Consider the following 6,560-nt stretch of genomic DNA (forward strand, 5'->3'; position numbering starts at 1 on the left):
TAGACGGGATTTAATAATAATCGGTGTAAACTTCTTTTCTCAAATAATATTTTTGGCTGTGGTTTTTAATTTAAATTTAATTAACTTTGTCACGAGAGTGAGAAGCTATTTAATACGGTTTTGCCACGAGAGTGGGAAATTAACTAAGGTTAGAACCGACAATCGCGAGAGCGTGAGGGTCGAACTGGATAGTAAAAACTAGGCATTGATTTTAAAAACAGCGAGAGCACTTTAAAAGCAATTAGAACTTATTTATTTTCAAAAAGTATTTTTAACTTCAAACGGGACTGCGAGAGCGTACATTCTGACTTAAAAGTATAGTCCGAGTCAACAATCACGAGAGTGTGAGATAAAGCCTTTTAAATGAGTATTTTCTACTAAAAGATATTTGGTAATTAAAATATACACCGGTGACTTATCGAAACCCTGACGATTAATGCTTTGCATACTGATATCCCTCTATTAATATTCTCTTAAAAACTTAATTTCCTTTAGATTTAATTTTTATTCAGCCAAACCTCTAAAAATCATCGCCTTAGCTAAACATAGTAACATCGATATCATTAGTTTGACCATCGGTCCCTGTGGGTTCGATATCTTTTAAAACTAAACGACTAGACTGTGCACTTGCAGTCAAGTACCCGATAGACTATATTTTATATACAGTCACGAGACCGTATCAAGTTTTCGGCGTCGTTGTCGGGGACCTGATTTAGTCAAATAGTGCGATTATTTCATTGCGCAGTATAGACTAAGGTAAAAACTAATTTCCTTTCCCTTATTTCTCGGTTGTATGCCAAGTACTCGCTCACAAGGCAAAAACTTAGCACCACCAATCGCAGAATTAGAGCGTTTCTTATATTTAAGACGTCGAATACTAGAGTACCAGCGAAGGTACAATATTCCCGAAATCTTCTTTCCTACTACTGAACCAGTTGAAAAACCAACCATGGCTGCAGTAGGACCACAAAATCGTCCTCTTAAGTTCTACGCTACCTCGTCCCAACAAGAACCTCACAACAGCATTGCTGCCCCTACTATCGATCGCAACGATTTTGAGTTGAAACCCTCATTATTATCACCTGTCCAACAACATCAATTTTCTGGAAATCCTACGGACGACCCTAATGACCATTTGACCAAGTTTGTGCAGTACGCAGACACTGTGAAGGCGAATGGCGTATCTCAAGATGCGATAAGACTACATCTTTTTCCTTTCTCTCTAAGAGACAGAGCTTGGGCTTGGTTGCAATCCTTGTCATCCAACTCAGTCACTACATGGCAAGAACTGAAGAACGTTTTCTTAGCCCGATATTTTTTTCCAAGCAAAACTGCTATGCTGAGAGCTCAAATCAACAGATTTCAACAAAAAGATGTAGAATCTCTCTACGATGCGTGGGAGAGATACAAAGACATGATGAGGATATATCCACATCACGGTCTCGAAGGCTGGGTGATCATTCACACATTTTACAATGGGCTTCTGTATAACACAAAACTGATAGTAGACGATGCCGCGGGCGGTGCACTTATGGACAAGCCATACAACAAAGCCTATCAACTCATTGAAAACATGGCACAAAACCATTTCCAATGGGGAGGTGAAAGAAATCCAGTAGAAAAGTCCTAAACAAAAAGTGGAATGTAAAAAATCAGTAGCCTTGACCACGTCCACGCAAAGGTAGATGCCTTTGTTCAAAAGTTAGACAACTTGACCATACCACCCGCAGCCACTATGGCTGCCGTAACTCCAAACTGCGAGTTATATGGAATTCCTGGACACACTGCACTAGAATGTCAGATATTAGCAGGAGTCCCCACTGATCAAGTAAATTATGCACAAGGAAACCCTTATTCAAATACCTATAACCCAGGTTGGAAAAACCATCCCAACTTCTCGTACAAGAACAACAACGCCCTGTATGCACATGGCCAAGCACCCGCTGTTCCACCTGGATATCAAAAGCCAACTACTAATGCTCCTAACATTCCTAGGAAGTCCAACCTTGAACTAATGATGGAAAGCTTCATAGCTACCCAAGCTCAAACAAACAAAGACTTCTTGAACCAAAACATACATACTAGTGAGCAACTTAAACAATTAGCGAGCAAAGTAGACGCCTTAGCCACCCACAACAAAATGCTTGAAACAAAAATTTTACAAGTGGCTCAACAACAAGCATCTACTGCTGCTCCCGCTGGCACATTTCCTAGACAGCCACAACCTAATCCAAAAGGACATGCAAATGCCGTTATATTGAGAGGTGGAAAAGAACTAGACGGACCCGTAGATCCAAGACTCTAAAATCCTGCCATGTACCAAAAATCTGACAAAACCACAACTGAGAAGGTAAATGAACCGAAGGAGAAGGAAGATAACACCCAAGAGGCCGAAGAGAAAGAAAAACCTTATGTGCCTCCACCACCTTATAAACCACTCATTCCGTATCCTCAAAGACTCGCAAATTCTAAAATTGCAGGGCAATTTAGGAAATTTGTTGAACTTATGAAGCAACTGAATGTTACAATTCCCTTTACAGAAGCCGTCACACAAATGCCCTCATATGCCAAGTTTCTTAAAGAGATCCTATCCAATAAGAAAAAGATAGAGGATAACAAAATAGTTACACTTACTGCTCAGTGTAATGCAATAGTCCAAAATAACATGCCTTCCAAACTAAAAGACCCAGGTAGTTTCTCCATACCCTGTGTCATTGGAAAGTTCGTCATAGACAAAGCTCTATGCGACTTAGGAGCCAACATTAGTGTAATGCACTTATCCATCTGTAAAAGGCTCAACATGGGAGAACTAAGACTAACCAAGATGTCTGTTCAACTAGCTGACCGCTCAATCAAATATCCTGTTGGTATACTAGAGAATGTCCCAGTACGTGTAGGACAATTCTACATTCCTATAGACTTCAAAATCATGGACATCAAAGAAGATGCCACTACACCTATTATATTAGGAAGGCCATTCTTAGCTACCGCCGGAGTCATAATAGACGTGAAAAGAGGTAAGCTAACATTCGAAGTTGGAGAAGAAAAAGTTGAATTCATCTTGATACAATTCTTACAAGCGCCAGCTATAGACGATACCTGTTATCTACTTGATGTCATAGACGAGTGCATAAGAGAGATAGCGATGCAAGAAACCACATATTCTGATATAATGAAAATCCAAATCCCTCCAATATTTGAAGATGATAATTGGCGTGAACCATACCAAAATGACAGTCTAAGCGAATGCTTAGCACTTACACCCAATCACATGCCATGCCCAAAGAAACCAGACCTAGAATTAAAAGCACTACCAAAGAACCTAAGATACGAATTCCTAGACACTGAACTCAAAAGACCAGTAATAGTCAACGCAGACTTAGGAAAAATTGAAACTGAAAAGTTACTAGATGTCTTAAGAAAATATCCAACTGCGTTAGGCTACAACATCGCCGACCTGAAAGGAATAAGTCATTATATCTGTATGCATCGCATTATGCTAGAGGAAGATTGTAAAACCTTTAGAGAACACCAGAGAAGGATCAACCCAATCTTAAGTACTGTAGTCAAGGATGAAGTAAAGAAGTTATTAGATGCAAGAATCATATACCCGATCTCAGATAGTCAATGGGTTATCCCCGTTCATGTAGTACCCAAGAAAGGGGGTGTTACAGTTATTAAGAACGAGAAGGGAGAATCTATAGCACAAAGAGTTGTGACCGAAAGTAGAATGTGCATTGATTATAGGAAACTAAACAAAGCCACTCAAAAGGATCATTTTCCTCTGCCTTTCATTGATCAAATGCTTGAATGATTGGCTAAGCATTCCCATTTATGCTATCTAGACGGTTCTTCAGGATTCTTTCAAATTCCTATCCATCCTGACGACTAAGATAAAACAACCTTCACATGCCCTTATGGTACATTTGCTTATCGACGAATGCCATTCGGACTATGCAACGCTCCCGCCACATTCCAAAGATGCATGATGTCAATCTTCGCTGACTTTATAGACGACATTATGGAAGTCTTTATGGACGATTTTTCTGTTTGTGGGCAGAGCTTCAAAGGATGTCTATCAAACCCTGAAATGGTACTTGAAAGATGCGTAAAGGTGAATCTCGTCTTGAACTGGGAGAAATGCCATTTCATGGTCCAACAAGGAATCGTGTTAGGACACGTAGTATCTGATAAAGGAATTGAAGTAGACAAAGCTAAGATCGAAATCATAGAGAATCTTCAACCTCCGAAAACCATACGAGAAATACGAAGCTTTTTAGGACACGCCGGTTTCTACCGACACTTTATCAAAGATTTCTCGAAAATTACCAAACCACTGACTGGTTTATTAATGAAAGACGCTGACTTTATCTTTGATGAGAAATGTTTAACAGCGTTTGAACAATTAAAAACATCTTTAATCACTGCACCTATCATGCAACCACCTAACTGGAGATTACCATTCGAAATCATGTGTGATGCGAGTGACTATGTCGTAGGCACAGTGCTAGGACAAAGGAAGGATAAAAAACTTCATGTGATATACTATGTAAGTAGAACATTAGATCCTGCCCAAATCAACTACGCCACCACTGAAAAGGAACTCCTATCCGTTGTGTTCGCTTTAGACAAATTCCGTTCTTACTTAGTAGGAGCGAAAATCATCATCTATACTGATCACGCTGCTATTAGATACTTGCTAAGTAAGAAGGATGCCAAACCAAGACTCTTAATATGGATCCTACTCTTACAAGAATTTGACTTAGAAATAAAAGATAAGAAGGGTACTAAGAATGTAGTAGCAAACCACTTATCACGAATCGAAGGGAATAAGCCTGAACAAATTCCAATCAATGATGATTTCCCTTATGAACGACTTATAGCCCAAATGGAAAGCGTCATGTCTGAGCTAACCTCAAATGATACCAAAATAGAATAATCCGTGGAAGAAATTCATACGAATATAACTTTGCCATGGTATGTTGATTTTGTCAACTACCTAGCTGTTGGAGCACTTCCACCGGACCTATCATACCAACAAAAGAAGAAATTCTTTCATGATCTAAAACAGTACTACTGGGATGAACCTCTGCTTTTCAAGAGAGGTACCGACTGTATTTTCCGTCGATGTGTTCCTGAGGATGAAATAGACGATATAATCTCTCATTGCCATTCCGCTCCCTATGGTGGGCACGGAAGCACTTCAAAAACTTGTGCCAAGATCTTACAATCTGGCCTCTTTTGGCCTACTCTATGGAAAGATGTCCATAATGCGGTTATAAATTACGACTGGTGCCAACGCACTGGCAACGTTTCAAGACGCGGCGAAATGCCACAAATAGACATTTTAGAAGTGGAAGTCTTTGATGTGTGGGGGATTGACTTCATGGGACCATTCTCGTCTTCTTTTGGTAATAAGTACATACTCATAGCCGTCAATTACGTTTCAAAATGGATTGAGGCTGTAGCTTCTCCGACAAATGACACACGAGTAGTGATTAAACTGTTCAAGAACATAATCTTTCCTAGATTCGGTGTGCCAAAACTAGTAGTTAGTGACGGTGGCTCCCATTTCATATCAAATATCTTTGGAAAACTTCTTCTGAAGTATGGAGTCTGACATCGTGTAGCAACACCGTATCACCCACAAACCAGTGGGCAAGTCAATGTTTCGAATAGAGAGATCAAATAAATTCTAGAAAAGACTGTCGGAATATCTTGAAAAGACTGGTCATCTAAACTAAATGAAACTCTGTGGGCATATAGGACAGCCTACAAGACCCCAATAGGGACCACACCCTTTAAATTAGTCTATGGTAAATCATGTCATCTCCCTGTAGAGTTAGAACACAAAGCTTATTGGGAAATTAAGACCCTAAATCTAAATTATACTTCCGTGGGCGAGAAGCGAATTTTAGACATTCACGAATTGGAATAACTTAGACTAGACGCTTATGAGAATGCCAAGATATACAAAGAACGAACTAAAAAGTGGCATGATAAACGTATATTTAGGAAAGAGTTTAATGTCGGCGACGTAGTGTTACTATTTAATTCAAGACTTAAGCTTTTTCCGGGAAAACTTAAATCTAGGTGGTCAGGTCCTTTCGAAATTATAAAAGTTTTTAAAAGCGGTGCGATCGAAATCAAGGGTAGAAATAGTGAACCGTTCATGGTAAACGGGTAGCGATTAAAACATTATCATAATATTGACAATAGAGACTATTCAAATAGTCTAAGACTTATAGAGCTATCCGCTCAACCCCAAAACTGATATATCACAACATTACTGTCGAACTTACGACATTAAACAAAGTGCTTAGTGGGAGACAACCCGCCTCTTTCTAATTTGTTATTGATTTTGCTACTTTTATGTATTGCATTTTAAGCGTTTTCCTTCTTTGACTATTACTTTTATTTTGCTCCCTTTCCGTGATTCTATGCAGTAATGTACTTGTTGTTTCTCGTTACTAACTTAGAAATATTGGATACTGATTAACAGGCAAACTTATAACTAGTTAGTAACTAACTTTCATCATGTAACAAGTAGATACAGTTTT

The 6,560-nt window shown here is 39.1% G+C and overlaps 1 non-coding gene across 1 annotated transcript; it reads right to left on the reverse strand.

Annotated features, from left to right (window-relative positions):
• Positions 1 to 1,336: 1,336 nt before the first annotated feature.
• Positions 1,337 to 1,443, reverse strand: LOC127108839 (small nucleolar RNA R71). Its single transcript, XR_007796348.1, has one exon. It is a non-coding gene; the product is annotated as a small nucleolar RNA R71 (small nucleolar RNA).
• Between the last annotated feature and the right edge of the window lie 5,117 nt (positions 1,444 to 6,560).

The sequence above is a fragment of the Lathyrus oleraceus genome, chromosome 7 (genome assembly GCF_024323335.1).
Source record: "Lathyrus oleraceus cultivar Zhongwan6 chromosome 7, CAAS_Psat_ZW6_1.0, whole genome shotgun sequence".
NCBI classification, from domain to species: domain Eukaryota; kingdom Viridiplantae; phylum Streptophyta; class Magnoliopsida; order Fabales; family Fabaceae; genus Lathyrus; species Lathyrus oleraceus.